Source organism: Corvus moneduloides, chromosome 5, assembly GCF_009650955.1.
Source record: "Corvus moneduloides isolate bCorMon1 chromosome 5, bCorMon1.pri, whole genome shotgun sequence".
Classification (NCBI taxonomy): domain Eukaryota; kingdom Metazoa; phylum Chordata; class Aves; order Passeriformes; family Corvidae; genus Corvus; species Corvus moneduloides.
In genome coordinates, this window is record NC_045480.1 from 54,909,939 (window position 1) to 54,927,026 (window position 17,088).

A 17,088-nucleotide genomic window follows, 5' to 3' on the forward strand; every position below is an offset into this window, starting at 1 on the left:
TTATGGGTGTCTACCCTTTGAAAAGGCCAAAATCTGCTGTCCTGATGTCCAGGGTTGTAAGCTTGCTTTTTACTGTCCTACCTCCTTTCAGGTTCCCAAACTCCACCATCTCATTGTCATTGCTGCCTTTGATCCTCACATCCCCAGTGAGCCCCTCCTTGTTGGCAAGTATGAGGTCCAGTGAGCAGCTCTCCTCTGCTCCTCTGTCACTTGGGTGAAGAAGTTGATGCACTCAAAGGACCTCCAGGACTGCCTACACATTACTGTCTCTCCTGTATATGTTGGGGTGGTTGAAGTACCCCATGAGCACCTTCACAGCTCAGATGGAAACAAATGCTGGCAAAAGGTGCATGGTGAGATGCAAAATCATTTTCACAATGCTGTAGAAATTCACGTGCTTACATATTTTTAACTGAAATTTGCCGTAAGTGCCAGAGGTACAGCAGCTCGCTCATGGATCCATAGGGTTTTAGGACCACCATGAAACACCCCCCAAATATTGAGTTCACTCACAACAGCATACTATTTGTTCCATGCAGTTTTCAATATATCCTTTTTATTACTATTTTTATAAAGACCAAAATGTTTAAGGGCAACATTCTTAAGTATGACCAACAGAACCCATTATTTCTAGCCATAAAATGTGATATCAGTCCCAGTCTAATGATCCAGGAGAGTTATTACCGTGGCTGAACAGTGCATCTATTTGTGAGATGCCTGGTACAGCCCATTAGGTCTGTGAGAGGTAGAGAGAGAAGCAGATGCTGTGCAACACGTGGAGTGAACATTTACTCTGCTCTGCTGGTTGTACAGAAGGCGCATGATCACAAAACACACGCGCCACATCACCTTGGGCATGGTATGGTTTTCTTTCTTGATACGTTTGTCTCTAAAGATACAGCTGTCAGCTGCAGCTATCACACCAGAGGACCTGCACCTTTTTTGGCTCAGGTCCTGGTCCCAAATAAACATATTCATCCAGTCATTCAACTTGTTTTTCACACTAATGGAAAGTAAAGTTATAAGTGCCTTCACGAAAGCATAAATGTTAAATGACTGTATTCACAAATCTGCTCTTCATTGCCTTTTACAGCTAAATCTTGAACTGAAGTTTTGCTGGGGAAAAGTTATGTTTCTACTTACTTTTTGAAGTATTCCTAACTCCTTTTCCTAAAGGAGACACAAAAGGTGTTAAAAAAAAAAATAAGGCTTCCACACAATTTAAATTTGGTATTAACATCATCAAAACTCAAAATATGTTAACAAATACAGTAGAAGCAGTGCAATAACAACAATGTAAATTTGCCTAGCACTACCGAAGTAAATGAAACCACACTAGTTTAGGCCAACTGCGCATCTTTTCAACGTTACACCACTATTCATTTTGATAAATCATCAAATCTATTTTTTTTTCAGCCACAGTAAGGAATTTTTTTCAGCTACAGTAAGGAATTTCTTTTAGCCAGATAGTGATACAGTTTGAAGATGAGATTTTAAACTACTCTACAAGAGTCAAGGGCACTGCAGAAGTGTGGTTGTCATTCCGATGGCTAATTGGACTCTGACAGCTCTTAAAAACCCAGGCTCCTGTTGTCCTGAGCTCTGGTCTAAGACATATCAAAAGATGAACCCTCTGCTGTTACATTTATGCTTTCACCTCAGACCATACTAGCAAGTTAAAGAGCTCAAATTCTTTATTATTCTCAATATTATTGAGACCTCTGCACACACTTAATTTTAAGCATGTTCTGCTGACTTTATTTAAAGTGTTAAGTACAGTGCCTAAAGCTAAGCAACCATCTATATGCTGCCCTCAGTATGATTGCTTTCTGCATTGAGACCTACAAAAAGTCAACACAAACCAAAAGCATATAGCTGGAGATAGAAGCAGAAAAAAGGATGGGTAATAGTATCAAATTGGCCATGATTCACAGGTGATTAAGGGAGTTAAACACTCAGATAAATAAATCAGAATAATCTAAATCTCTAGTTTGCATTGATATGGTGACACATCGATGTGTTGAGATGTGATGACTTGTCTTGACTAGCAGAAGAGTGGCTAGCAGACTTCAGAGCATAACAGGGTTTAGAAAATCGTTTAGAAGTCTTTAAAACCAATATTGCCTAATGTACCAAATGAAGCCATTACATGGCAGACTGTGGTTCAAGGAAGAGTAAAGGACATAGAGGAAAAAGCAGGTGTGTGAGAAGAGTTCATAAACAAAGTGGCCATGCCCTGAGTGCATCAGCTCAACCAGCCTCTGCAACAACCTGAGTCTCTTAAAAACCTCTTCTTAGCTTTCCCTGATCATCACTGCATTCGGAGACCAAAGCATCCATGCCCTACTGGGCATGGGAAAGGGATTATTAGCTGAGCAGTGTTTCAGTCATGTTACAGTCTTCTATTCTCTAGGAATTCCTTGTCCATCAGACATAATAATAGTAGACCCCAGTGCTCAGGTATGACTGCTTGAGAGCAGCATGGGAATTCTCAGCAATGCTGTACAGACAGAAGAAAGGTGTATCTGAACTCAACGGGAAAACGTGGACACTACTTACGAGGTGCATGAGCATGGAGGGGCTTGGAGCAAAAAAGCTCCCAGTTCCTCTCTTTTTTGCCTCAGAATGTCAATTACACATAGGTTCTGGAACCTGCTCTGAGGGTGCTTCACAACCCTAAAATAGAAAAGCTTCCTAGTCATTCCAGCTGAATGTCTATAACTGTGACTTTCAAGGCTGGATTGTCAAAAGAAAGATCTCTCTTAAGAATCTGAATAAGGTATCTCATGTTTAGGAAGGTTTATGAAAACAACTCTAATTGTAATTGTCCCTTGTTGAGCAGCCTGTGAGGTCCCACAAAGTCCTTGCAGCTGCAAGGTCTGTAAGTGCTGACAGCTACCTCTTCATAAAAGTGTAATTGCTGACAAAAGGAAATTGCATCATCCAGCCCTTTTCCTTCTTTATCAAAAAAAGGGAAGTTCCACTGTAGTAATGTTAATGGCAGGAGGATTAATTCTAGGAAGTTTGGCAATGTTTCTTTAAAAATAGGTCATTTAGCAGAATAATGAAGAGGAATTGAACACTGACTGGGTTTGCCAAGCTGACCTTGTATTCCTGATTCAGACATGGGCAGAGGTAGGACCAGGCTTTATTCAGTCCTCCAGAGCACCAAAAAAAGTAGCAAGATTTTGAAGAGAACAAAGCAAAGAAGAGCTACTGGGAAGCCTTGGATGTGCTAGTGCTATAAATCTTTTCCTGATAAAGTCTGATGCTCTCTCCAATCTCCTTCCAGTGATGGATGCTTGGGATGTTAAGGCTCTTAAGAGTACTGCTGGTTTGGCTTTGACATATGTGAAAAAGTGGTTATTGTAGCTGAACATTAAAAACATATCTTAAATTTTCCATGGTTAAATAACTGTCAGAAAGCCACATTCAGGAATGGCTACTACATAAATATGGACTGATCTTAGCAGCCACTGTTGGGGAAGAAATTACATTTGCTACGGTAGGAAATGTAAGGTGTTTTTCATGATTGCTTAACTCACGAGTCAAAGAGACTTAGGATCAGTAACTGAGCCAGAGGGTGTTTGGTAAAGCAGTGAATAAAATATGGGTCCATTCATAAGGATCGAGGGAATATGATTCCTACATTTGATATGATGCCTACAACGTTTAGGGATAAAAATTATTTTTTTAAGATACCGTAGTCACCTGTTCTTTTTTCCCCTCAATCTTTTCCATATTGCAACAGAGTTCTCCTCACAGCTTGTCCTACAGTTTTTAAAAAATCCTGCTCCTATTTATTCCTAAGGGATGGCAGAAGAGTTAAAATCTTCCCAGTTGAAAACATGTATTTGACTTGAGTCTCTGGGCACTGCAGAACCATTTCCTGTGATTGCAGCAGAGAGAGATAAAATTCCACTGTGGTGGGAACAAACCGAAATTAGATCAAAGATTTCCGGATAATTAAGAGTTCCAAACCAAAACCTCTTTTGCCGCCTTTTGCTTGATCTACTTTTTTTTTCTTTTTTTTTTTTTCAGGCAAACAGGGCAGTGCTTCACACAGGAAGCCAAATTTGCCTATCAAAAACAACAATCCAAATTGAAAGCGTAACAAGAGCTGAACCGCATTTGCATCCACTGCAATTCCGCGCGCAAACCTGTACCATGCCGCAAGCAGAGGGCTCAGGAGGTGCCTCGCTGGCTGAACGCTTCCTCCGCGGACACATGCATGGCTAGCACAGGTGGATGGAATTGGCGGATTTGGGGTGTGAGGTTCTAGCTCTTCTGCCGTGAAGCATCCCAGCACCTAGTTTTGGGCTAGAAGCTGGAGAGCAGCTGGCTGGCAGAGGTGACAACGCAGAGCGAGCCCGGGGCTCCGGCGCGGCTGCCGAGCTCTCCCGGGGGGATGCCAAGGGCCCCCTGCTCGGCCCCATGCGCCTGATGGAGGACAGGAGCCGCCAGCTCCCGCTCTATAAAAGCCAGGCGAGGCCTGGGGTGGGGCTGGCGTCAGCGGGAAATGTCTCCCTGGAAGCAGGTACGTGTCCGCGCCCTGCGCGTTTGGGAGGGCGGGGTGCGGGGGCCGAGCGCACCGGGGCTGCCGCGGTCCCTCCCCGCCGGCGGGGCCCGGGAGCTGCCCCGCTCTGCTGCGGCCGCGGGGGGAGCCCGGCCCCAGCCCAGCGCCGCAGCCCCGGCGCTCCCCGCCTCCCGAGCCGGCCGGGAGCCGCAGCTGGCAGCGGCCGGAGGCGCAGCTCCCCGGGTGGCGGCGGAGCCTGGCCGGGCTGCCCGCGCCTCCCGCCGCCGCCGCCTCGTCGGTGGTGGCACGGATCGCCTCCGTCCTGGCCCCGCGGCGGGAAGGGCCGCCCAAGCGGAGCCCTCCTCCCGCCGCCGCACACCCCGAGGAACGGCTTGTTTTCCTGCCCGGATGATGGATTTCTCCGCAAGGTCATCCCTGCCCGCGGCGGCGGTGTGCCCGCGGCTGCCCAGGCGCCGCCGCGGAGGTAAGGGGCGGGGGGAGCGCAGCGGGCATGGTGAGCACCTACACGGCGCACACACACACACCAGCGAGGGTGTTCGGCGCCAGAGAGCAGCGGGGCGGGTGCGTGGGCAGGTGCCAGGGCGAGGCGGGCGTGCCTCGCCCTGCCGGCTGTGCCCGGCGCGGGACTCGGAGCCGGGCGGACCGGGGCGCGCATCCCGGGGAGCCGCGGCGGGAGGGGCTGCGGCCGCCCCGCCGAGCGGGCACCAGCGGGTGGGGGCGGCCGGGCCGGCCCCGAGGGTGCCTCTCTCATCCTCTGCTCGTTTTTACCGGCGCTTGTAAGCGACTTTGGGTCCCGCGTGGTACGGGCGCGCGGAAAACTTAAGAAAAGAAATAAAAAAGATGGAGAGAATAATGATGAGATGCCCCCCACCGCCGGGACGGGCCGGGGGGATGCGCGGCGCGGTCGTCACGGCAACGTGCCCGCGGCCGCGATGTCGCAGCGCGGAAGATGCCCCGGAGGCGGCCGCTGCCACGGGGGCAATCCCAGCTGCCGCCTTCCGCCTCCCAGAGCGGGGATCGTGCCCAAGGGGCGTCCCCCGGGCGGACACAGCGGTGAGGCTGAGCTGGGGTATCCCCCCGGTGGCACCACACCGTGGTGTGGCAGCTCTGGGCCGACAGCGGGAGGGTCCGCTCGGGTTGCGAGCTGGGGTGTCACGGTCAAGGAGCATCGCGCCGTGACGGGTTGGCCAGGTGATGTCCCTTGCCTGGCTCAGGGCGTTGGGGCTGGGCACGAATCTCTCACGGCCTTTTCCTTCTCTTGCTGTAGTTGGTGACAAAACTACTGATGATGTCAGCTGCTGATCTGTGGCTTGTGTTGTCCACATTCAGCTTGTGTTTTGTGCCCCATACAGGCCTTAGCTTCATTCATGCTTTATTCCTTCATCCTTCTTTTTTTGGCAAGGAAGATAATAACGCTGGTGGTGCATTTAGTAGAATCATAAGGAATTATTATGATCCCATAGTCTAACCTCTTCCATAATATAAAGCAGAGACTATTCCCCAGTGATTCTAAGGTCTGGCCCACCAGCCTCTTCAAACAGTCTTGATTTAATGACTTCCAACGATGGGGATTGACTACATTCCTGGTTAATTGGCTCCAATTTTTAGTTGCTTTGTTAAACGTTTGCATCTCTATTCCACTTTGAACTTTTCTGACTTCATCTTCTAGCTACTGGATCTTGTAATGTTTTGTTTGTCAGATTAAATAGCTATCTAGTTTCAGATCATCTCCCTCTGCTCAAGTATTTAAGGGCAGTAATTAAATAGCCACTTAACGTCTCCAATGAGATAAATAGACTTGACTCTCTTGGTCTCTCCCTGGAATGCAGATGCTCCCCAGGAGAAATGTCTGGGCTGCTCTTCTCTGAGCCTCCACCACCGTCCTCGCTGGTCACTGGTGCTGCACAGTGGATTCCAGGCAGGCCCTTGTTAATGTCACGTGTGGAGATAATAACCTCATGCTCAGTATTCCCCTGTCTATTCACCCAATGGTACAAACTTTTCTTTCCCACGACTACACGGTGGGAACTTCTGTTCCATTAGTTACAGGCAGTGATCCCTGCATTTCTTTGCAAGCCAAGGTTTTCTCAGAAGCTGGTTGCCTGTCTGTAAAAGGAGCATTTGAATTAAATATTTCTACATGTATAACTTTGGATCTGCCTATATTAGAGTTTTTCCCCCACCTCACTTCCGTAGAGTCTGCAGCTCAGGAATAACAATAGACCTTTGGTGTCCTCGAGAAGTCAGAAGGGTTTCTTTTCCCGGGACCTCCATCCTAAAAGGTCTGTCTTCTCTCCCAGCCAGCTTCAAGTAGGTTTAAGGTCACCTAGAGTAAATGGTACCAAGAAGCTATACTGAGTAATATACAAACTGCAAACTCAGAGTGCCCATTGCAGTGAATTGTTTTTGTAACTGCTTTTGTTCAGCTGTGCCTCCGAGTGTTGGTGAGAAAGAGAGTTGCTTTCCTGTCTTAGAGAGCTGTAAATCCCACCACTGGCTATGATGTCTAGGCTGACATATACAATGTCATTACTTTGCGAGTCTTTGACTTGAATGTTGTGAGTTTTACTTGCTTTGAAGTATGCTTAAGCCTGGACTTAAAGCTCTCTAGAAAGCACAAAGTCTGAGAGTATGGGCCAGAGGTAGGTGGCTTTGACAGAATATTGTCGATTTTTCCAGCAGCATGTAGCATCTTGAATCTCAACAAAAGGATGAGATTGAGTAGTCTGAAGGCACCTTCTGTGGGACACGGTACAAAATAAATTTCTTTGAAATTAACTTTTTTTTTGTTTGGGTTGGGGTTTTTTTTTTTTGTTGTTTGGGGATGTGTTTGTAACCACCTTGGCTTGCCCTGTCTACAAGCTTAATGCATAGGGAGGGAGGGTGATATAAGAGGTCTGAAAATTAAAGGTCTTTACATGCAGACCATCCCATGGAGTAAGTGATATGATGATGCCTGTGAGTAAGGTTTGTTCGCATGAATAAAGATAGCAGGATTAAGCCTTTAGAATGACCTAGTTGTCTTCAAAGTGTTAAAATTAAGAAAAGTACATTCTGATTGTGTAACGACTTAAATGTCAGGACAAAGTGTTCTTAAAATTCATGAAGATTTTTTTATTACAAGTCCCAGAAAATGTCTATTCATAAGATTTCACAAAGTATAGACAGTGATGCACTAAATATAAACAGTGACGGACCCTTAAAAGGTCTGAAAAATTGTCACAGAGCTGAGATACCATATCTGATTGAATAGAGTAACAGTGAGCTCTAGAATTCTGGTGAGTTTTCTACAGGCTGGTGTCAGCATCTTAGGAACTGTTCCTCAATTGTTTGTCCAATTGTATATCCCCTCCAATATAAGATTTTGAAATGTTACTACCCGAGAGGTATCTTTCCCTCACTCATTCAAACTCAACTTCCATCCCCCAAACAGGGCTAATATCTCTGAGTTTTTTCAACATATGCTTTCCCCTTCTCATGGTTGCACCTTTTCTTCAACTCCTTTTGCAATCAGAAGAATATATGTATGTTTCCTTAGGGTGGCTGGTCCCAAAAGTTACACATTTCTGAATTATGAAGCCCATCCAGAGTCAGCCCAGCAATAAGAATAGTGGCTGTGAATTAATTCTACAGGGTCAGGACAGAGAGAAGATAGCATTTTTGAGTCTCAAACTTGCTGAAGAGTGTCCAGCAAGTGCTAGGTTAGACAGATTTCATTAGCAAAATACTTTGGCAGTGGTAAAATTTGCAAATTTGGGTCCTGCAACTGTTACTGACACCGTTATTTTTAAGAACATAAACTCCCTCTGTCAGACTCAGCCAAAGCTAAGGGGATCAACATCCTGCCTACAGTTTGTGAAATCCTCACTGGTGTAGGAGTATAGGCAATCTGCTCGTAGTCTCTCAGCTACAGAGAGAACAAAATTTCATAACCTAGAATTATGCTTCTAGCAGCACATCACTTCTTAATTTATAACCCCCACCCTAAAGGCAGAGTTAGGATATAGGCTGAATCTGTTGCCTTTGTGGATTTAAGAGCAATCCTGGATTAAGACCTGATGTTACCTATTTTAGGTAAACATCACCTTCTTGAGAGTCAAAACAAAAAAAAGATGGAAAATTAATTTTACTGGGGGAAAGCAAGTTCTGGACATGTTCGGAATGAAATTAATTTCCTGTCCAATAGGAAAAGTTTTTGAAAGTATATCTCAATACAGTTTACTTTTGCAAATAGTAAAAATAGAAAAGGTCTGCATATATATTTTATTATATATATGGACTTTGAACTCGATAACAGTTCTATAGAAACAAAGACTGGTACCGATTAAAAAATTTAATCACACATGATCAGTTACTTATTAACACCAAGTTGTTTGTCTCTTGGGAGTCTGTGGCTAAGAGCTCACATGTGTAAATTGGCAGCAGATCCTAGAGGGTTGAGGTGCCAGCATGCTGCTGAGTAAATAGGGAAGAAAATGCAGTGCCAACACTTGCAACTCCATGCAGGCTGTGGGGGAGAAAGGCAAAGGAAAAAGAGGGCACCAAAGGGGGAATGACTGGGAACCAGCATAATACTGTTTTGCACCTATCTGGCGTCTGTCAGCAGTCGACACATGCACTTGATGAAAATAAGTGGAGGGAAGAATGACAAATATTACAGTGCATTGTGGTAAAAGAGTGCTACAGGTGTGTCCACAAGGAACAGCTTCAGTTCTTTCCCCACATCTCTTAACTCCATGGTCCTGTGTAACAAAAGCTTGGTGGCGCGTATGGAAGCTATTACCACAGCCAATATCAACCAGACATCCAGAAAGATACGGTATCTATTATCCAGGAAAAAGTGTCTGTATCTATTATATCTCTGAGTGTAATTGTTGGCAACACATGTTACTTCTACTGTTCCTTTTACTGCATGTATTATACATTAGTAAAAGTTGGTAGTAACTGGAGTTTGCTTGTTTCCTTGCCTATTTTCCTCCCTCTGACAGTAGTTCTTTTAGAATTACTTAGGAGCTAATCAAGAGGGGCACAGACACCTCAGTGCTCTGTTAAACTGTTGGTGTCGGTGCTACCAGCATTGCTGCATACTATTGGTGTCTGTGTCGAGCATAGTGGAGACCAGCCCTGAGCTGAGGCTGAAAGCTTGTATCACTTGGCAAGTGGTAACAATTCATTTTCCAATCTAAGTTATATCACTGTTGTCTAGCTTTGGAGGAGAAATATTATGCTGAGGGAGCGGAGGAGAAGTCTCTTAGAAGAGGATCAGAAGAAGTATGTGTTCTGAGATATTTATCATCTCCCTCTCAGGCAACCCTCACAGTCAAACTTAACTATGATAAAACAGATAAGAAGCACATTGCTAGACAGGAATCTTCACTGTGGTCTGGTGACCTCCTGATCCAGGAAGCAGCAGCATTGCTAGGTTTTAAAATCATTCATATTGTCTGTGGCTTGATCGTGGTTACAGAGTAATAACACACCCCCTCTCATTTGTGTGCCTGTACATTAGTGTGCACACACACAAGTGAGGGGAAGAGCAGTGTTTCCTGAAGGACTGGTCGTCTGGATGAGTCTGGAAAGAGCTAACAAAGCTACTATAGGGCTTCAGTTAGCTACAACTGTGAACTAAAACATAGGCCAGGACTGAAGTAACTAGTATAGGGAAGGCTACCTAGAGAGCCTGCAGAGGAGTATTGTTGTTTTCTGAAGAAAACACATACCAAATATAAGCAGAATGTAGTGACCAAACATTCAGCTTTGGAAAGACAGATCTAACTATTTTCCTTTTTTTTTTTCCTTTTTTTTTTTTTTTTTCCTGCTAAATGGACAAGGTGTTTCTAAAAATATTGAGAAGTAATCAATGTTTGCTTGAATTCTCACAGTGACACCTCTATCTTGAGATTCTCCTGTAGTTCAGTGATGGTAATTAATATTGTCAGCTCTTCAAAATCATCATGCAATTATCACCAGTTGGCATTTTTATCCTGAAGAACAGGATGGCTTTCTATGTGCACATGTGCCTTCCTACATCTTTTGGAGAACATTGAACAAATATTGACTATTGCAGTTGGAATCCCAGACTGCATTCTAATGGTGAAAATCCCAGTGATGCTAATGTGCAAACAAACAAAGTTCAGTTTTTAAAAGGGAAGTCAAACAAGAAAAAAGGGAAAATGAAATAAGGAGATGTGCAATTATTTTTACTGTTCTTCATGCAAAAAACCCAACAGATTCAAACAGAGGGCATGAATACTATGCTACATTATGACTAATCTTAAAAGGATACTATAAAAAGCAATGGCTTATCTCAAATGATGACAGTGAAGTCAGTGAAGAATTAATTCAGGAATTTTCTGGTGACTCCAGGACCCCTCTTTACATGCATGAAATAATCACTAGAAAGCTGAGAAAATCAGTCAAGATGTTATCATGGAAACAGTGGGAATTTTCAACACAGGATAACAAAGGGTCTGATGTTTACCTTAAATTTGCATAAACAGGAGTCAATTCATTAACATTTATGTGGGGGAAAAAAAAAATTATGTGGTTAGGCATAATTTTCAGATGGATGGTTTTTTCCTCTCCTGGGTGAAACAGAGAAGCAAAAGAGCAGTAGACTGGTTACTAATCTGATTTTACATGGGTTTGGGAAGATATGAGTGTTCTTGTTGGTAGCAGGTAGAGCTGGCACGTGGTTTCTCTGGTCAGGGAAATGTGGTGTCTACCAGCTTTGGGATGAGCAGAGTCCCTTAAACTAAAGCCAGCCTGACTGAAAGTTACTTTCTACTCATGGGCAGTCATTTTGTCTTAGTAAAGAAACTGTAAAATGTTTTGAAGTCCAAGGACTGGTGCTTTACCTTCAGTGTATTGCCAGTGAGATCTACTGGAGCTGCAATTCAGAGCAGCTTTTAGGATGGCCTTTGGGCACTGAGGAATGAGTTAGAAATCACCAGGTCCCAACTTCAGGAAGTGCACAGGTGTAAAAGTTGTCTGAATCTTCCCAGGTCAGCTCTCCTAGAAGCAGTCTGGTTGCTGGGGACTTAGCTAGCCCTTTGGCTAGAAAATGCTGAAGGATGATCACACTTTAGTATTTAACAACTAAAGGGTCACTTTCATAAGTCACTCTCCTTCCTCTGAAGTATCAGTTTCATGAAAAACTTCACACAATTGAAAGATTAAGGTTGAGATGACTCATTAAGAAAATTATGGAATATAATAAGCATGCTGGGGAGTGTAGTAAGGAGTAGAAGTAATAGTGATAAAATACTTGTCAGAAAGATGATAGTCTTGAGAAGAGCTGTATGGAAACAAGATGACAGAATTATTCCACTCTGAAAGGCTGGCATTTCAGAACTCTTTATAATACTGCTGCACACCACAGCCTCTCCATGTTAATTAAAAGAAAAATGTTAATCTTGCCCTTGAGGTTAATAGTTAGGGAGTATCTGTTAAAAGCCAGTAAAGAGGCTATGAAGGTTTGCATGAATTTGAGGACCCAGATTTCTGCTCGAGCTAAGCAATAGCCTTACAAGATCTTCTGTTTCAGTACTCCATAAAATAACATCAGTTTCCGTCTGTCCATAGGGACAGGTATCCCAACTGCAAAGTCAGCTGTGGTAACATTTGACAATTCTTAGTTGCAGCACCAAAGGCATTTTCACAGAAAGGGTAAGAGGTGTTTCAAGGAGTCACCTCAAGTGCATGGTATGGCAGAATAAAGGGGCCAAGCTTTCAGGTCCCTGTCTGCTGCCCCATTCTTCAAATAAACCTGTTCATGCCGTAAGCAAGAGTATTAGTAACTGCAAATGTGCTTTCATCTACCTCAGCCAAGAACTGATTAGTCTTGGAAAACCATACCTGCATATGATGGTCAGGTCAGGACTGTGCAGAATCTGTGCTGTTATCTCATGCCTGAGAACAAAGGCTTCATCAGCTGAATTCAGCCTGTACTTTTGGCCATGTGCTAGTGCTGCTAAAAATGTGTGAAGATGCACTGCGAACTACGACTGAGGAATAAAAGTGGCTCATTCATTTCCTGAGAAGTCAAGCAAGCTGCATCAGGAGCTGCAGAGAAGTTTTAACAAATGAGTATTACAAAAGGATTAGCTTCATTAATTTAGCTGCTTGTGCTTTTGGCACTCAGGAATTAATCCAGCCTTTATTGATTGTTTTGAGTCTCAATTAGCTTGATGCCTAGGAAGGAGAAGGGACAAGCTGTTTTCTCCTTCATACAGCAGGCACAGAAACTCAAAGGTGGTCTTTCCTTTGGTGAGAAAAGGGGTTTTTACTTCCTCTCTGGGTTCAGGGTATGCTTCAACTTAAAAGGAACAATGCAAACCTCACGTCATGGAGCCACAGTGCAATAAAAGCACATAATATCCTATCATAAAGCCTGGGAGCTTTCCCTCAGAAATACTCTTCTATTAAATGGTCTATTTGAGATTTGCTTCCAGCTGGACCATGCTCGGCCATTATCGCATAAACATGTGAGTTGATATTGGGAAATAGCAGAACAGTACTTATCCAGTTCAAAAGATGCTCTTAATATGAAGGGCCTCAAGGGAATATTGCTTGGAAAACAAATTTTCATAATAAAATGACCTATTTTAGAATTGCAGTTTTCCATGCTGGAGGGGAGAGGAAGGTAGCAGGATGCTTGCCAAAGTGATGGACAATAAGCACACTCACACTTGCTCCCTAATGAGCAGATGAGTGGACTGAATGTGTTCATGAGATAGTACCCTGGGGTTTTGGGGTGGTTTTTTGTCATTTGTTTGGGGTTGGGTTTTGGTTTGGGTTTTTCTTAATTTCTTTTTTCACTAGATTCCTGCTAGATTTCTACATGACTGTTGTATCCAGATTGGCATGCCTGCGGGAATGTGAGCAGACCTTCCTACCAGCAGCCAGCTCAAACATGCAGATGACATGGAGAGAACCCACACAATGTCTGAGCCGCTCCTCAAAAAGCCTTAGGAGAAGAAAATGAAGGAAAAGGACAACAAAGCTAATAATAGTTTTGTTAAGGATGTACCAGGAAAGCAGGCTTCAATTACATTATGCCTCTAATACTATGATTCCAAGAAGGGAGCTCTGTAAGAAGTGTTACTTGCTGTTACTCATCAGTTCTGTCTGTGTGGATGCTCCAGGGCAGCTCATGTGGTGGTGTTCCTCCAGGAGTAGAGCCTGCCTCCTAGTGACTAATGAATCCCACCTACTCAGCCTCAGTTTGTCTCATATTTGTCTGTTAAAACTCTTCTTCTTTTTCAATGTGATCTATAATCTTTACTTCAGCAATCAAAATTAGTCTTTAATGACCACATGAGTTCAACTAGTTGGCAATCAGAGCCACACCTGTTACTGTAAAAATCCTATCAGAGTTAGTAGCTAACATGCTGCTCAGAGCAGGAAACTTAATTAGATGGGTGAAATTTGACCTTGCAGTTAAAGGCTGTAATTCCTTTGATGCAAACCCCATTAATGGAGCTGCTGTAGTTTACAGGAGGTATAAATCTGCCTTTTACTAGAGGTATCTAACCAGAGATATTGAAGTCATATGAAATTGTTCCAAACACCATAGTTGCCATTCTGACAGGAAGCCAAACCACATCATCCTTTCAGTCATCCTGTCTTAGATGGCTGATTCATAATGAATATAGGGCAGATGAGGTAGAGATGAATGAAAAGTGTCTGTTTTCTAGGAGACCATATGATGACTCTTTTGCACTGTGGAATTAAAGACAGTTAAATGTGTTTTGGGGTACACCTGTTAGCTTAGTTTTGGAGAGCATTTTGAAAACATATATTGCCCTTTGAATTAATGTAGGATTGACCTTTGTGTGTTGCATGTGGAATTTCACTCATGGACTTCTGAGCTGACCTCCATGACCAGGATTTAGCTGGGATAAATATCTGGTAGTCACCTAGTTTTGATCTTAAATTCTTCACTGTTGACATTTGAAAGTGTTAATTGGTTATATACACTTAATGACTTATTCTGTCTTTCTTCAGAGAAGTTTTTCTGTTCGTGACTGAAAAGAGGGCAGTCTTTGGGAAAATGGGCTTATACATATCCCCCCTTACGCATATACACATTTTTTTTAGTTAAGTCTAGCTGGGATTTTTTGTTTGTCTGAGGGTTTTTGGTGTGGGTTTTTGGTTTTTTTTTTATTTTTATTTTATTTTTGTGTCCCTATAGACAGAAAAATACTTTCTGTATGATCAGAGAGCAGCCTTTTGAATAGTGTTTGATAGTGGTCAAACATTGAAAGAGAGAGACCTAATACTTTACCAGAAAAACCACAGGAAATGGGAAAAAGTGTTCATCAGAGGCTTAGAAAGACAAAGCAATGTTTACAATGTTCAACTTGAACATGCAACATGAAGCAGCAAGAGATAGGAACATGGTCAACATAACAAATACTTAAAACTATCTTTCAAAAATGATGCTATACCATGGTGCAAAAGACAATTCTAAAGCATCCATTTATGAACAGTTTCCTGGCCTTGAGCGATATGAAGCTGTGAAATGGTCTGGCAAGGAGCACACAGTAAGAGACAGATGGGGAATCAGTGCTGGAAGAGCATTCAAGCCTAGGTCCAGGAGGCAGAGGGCCAAAAAATTTCTCTTATCACAGGGACCAACCAACTTACTTTCCTCTGCACATCCTCTTTCTTTTTCTGAGAGAGCAGGTCTCCCCTTCACCCCTTATCTCCTCCTGCCTTCTTACCCAGAGACAATTCACTCAGCAGTTGTAAAGGTACGTCAGCCTCATAAATGGAAAGAAGTCACTGAATTCGTGTAGGAGAAGGCTGGTGTTCCCAAGGTCAGCATTAACACTTTAGTTTTGTGGGAGAAGCTTAGGACTGAGGCATACTAACCTAGAAATTCAACAGCTGAGCCATTTCATCTAGTTGCTGCCCAGAGAGAAGGCGTGGGGTCTAATGATGTTTTAGGTGTTGCAGTTTTTCCCTTTAAATAAAGGCAAAGCCCCCACCCATGAGGGGAAAAGAACACATTTTCTGTCCTTCTGGGAAAGGAAAAGGGTGAGAGTTTTGAGGCAGTGATGGGGGATTTTTCAGCCCATCTGCAGTGCTAACCAGACATCTGTCTCTTTTAAACCACCTCACATGGCAGTCTGCATTTGCAAAAATATTTTTCTCCTGTTGACTTGGAGTAGAACAAACCCAACAGTTTTCCTGTGGCTGCCCACACCTGTGGCTAAGAACTGTTAATAAATAGATGAGGGGGCAGAGTGAAGAGAGCTGAGATAATGAAAATCAAGCTACAGTAATTGCCTGGACTGTGCTGACCAGCAGCTGAGCAGGGATGGAGGGCAAGGCTTCCCACCTCAGTGACAGCCAAGTTTCTTGCAGTGTGGCCTGAGTGTTTGATAATATGGTTATACAATGAATACCTGATGAATTGCTCTCAGTTTCCCAGCTCTGTAGCCTGGACTTACTTGATCCTCTGACACAATCTGCCTCTGTCCACATACTACTTCCATTTGTTCTTGGTCTGCTCTGAGTTCACTTGCTCTGGCACACAGGTTACAGATTTATAGGAGAGGTGTTTCAGAACAAATTGCCAGCCTTGCTCTCTGCAAGAGAAGCAGCTCATCTGTAAGAAGATGAAAAGATAATTGAGTTGCTGGCTCAGTATCTCACTGACTGCTGCCCTGTTTACACTGGATGTTCTCTCTTATCATATGTTCATACCCCATCTGATCCCATGCCCCACCCGAGCTTTCTGAAGAGCAAGAGCAATAACAGAGCCCTTTCCGAAAGTGCTTACCTCCCTGTATGAACACTTATGAATCTGCAGTGGTTGCAAGTACTTTTCTTGGGTGGAGTATGTGCAAGTACTTTTCCTGGGTCTGTAACATCCTTTGCTTGTTCAGCTTTAAGGTGGTGGCTTTGTGGGGTTTGGTTTTTTTCTTTGTAAATGCTAGCAGCAGTGTATTCTGTACACTTGTTTTGTTTCCTGGTTTTATTTAACAGAGGTCTCTTTCCCTCTTTGTAGATTCAGGACTTGAGTCTAGGAAGGGAAGGAACTCATTTTAATGTTTTTTCAGTAATATTGCAGAGGTGAATCACTAAAGCCAGAATTACTGGGCTCATGATTGCATGGCTTTTAGTAGTAGATGATGAGATGTAGAAGAAAGGTGTTCTGTAGTTAAATCACTGGCATTAGACACCAGCTGCTGCATAGCTTTCTCTGTGATCTTCATCTGTGTTAGATTGTATTGAAGAGGCAGAAAAAGTAGAGGTTCCTACCTTTGGTCTGTATCTTGCCTGCTTAAGTGATGAATGTTTAGCATCTCTGTGCTCCCATGTAGCATCCAGCAAAATGGCAGCGTATGTTAGAACTTTCTGGCATTTCTTGGGTAAGAACAGGAATTTAAAAAATTATCTTTTCAAAAATATTGAGCAACTTTTGAATCCTGCTGGCTTTACTGGTATTTCTGATTATTCAGCACTAGCACTTTTGAGCATCAGACTTCTTTGATTTCAATGCCCAGCTTTAATCACCCAGATGAGGCTAGATGACTAAC

General features: G+C 43.6%; 1 protein-coding gene across 3 annotated transcripts in view; it reads left to right on the top strand.

The window, feature by feature from the left end:
- Positions 1–4,059: 4,059 nt before the first annotated feature.
- Positions 4,060–17,088, top strand: part of GPRIN3 (GPRIN family member 3) — a 33,469-nt gene continuing 20,440 nt past the window's right edge. The window contains exon 1 of one of the 3 annotated variants that reach the window (XM_032108928.1): positions 4,060–4,537. The gene's annotated coding sequence lies outside the window, so the exon portion shown is untranslated. Of the gene's footprint in view, positions 4,538–4,751; positions 5,031–17,088 lie in introns of those variants that run through there. The other 2 variants (XM_032108927.1, XM_032108926.1) reach the window with 2 other exon arrangements.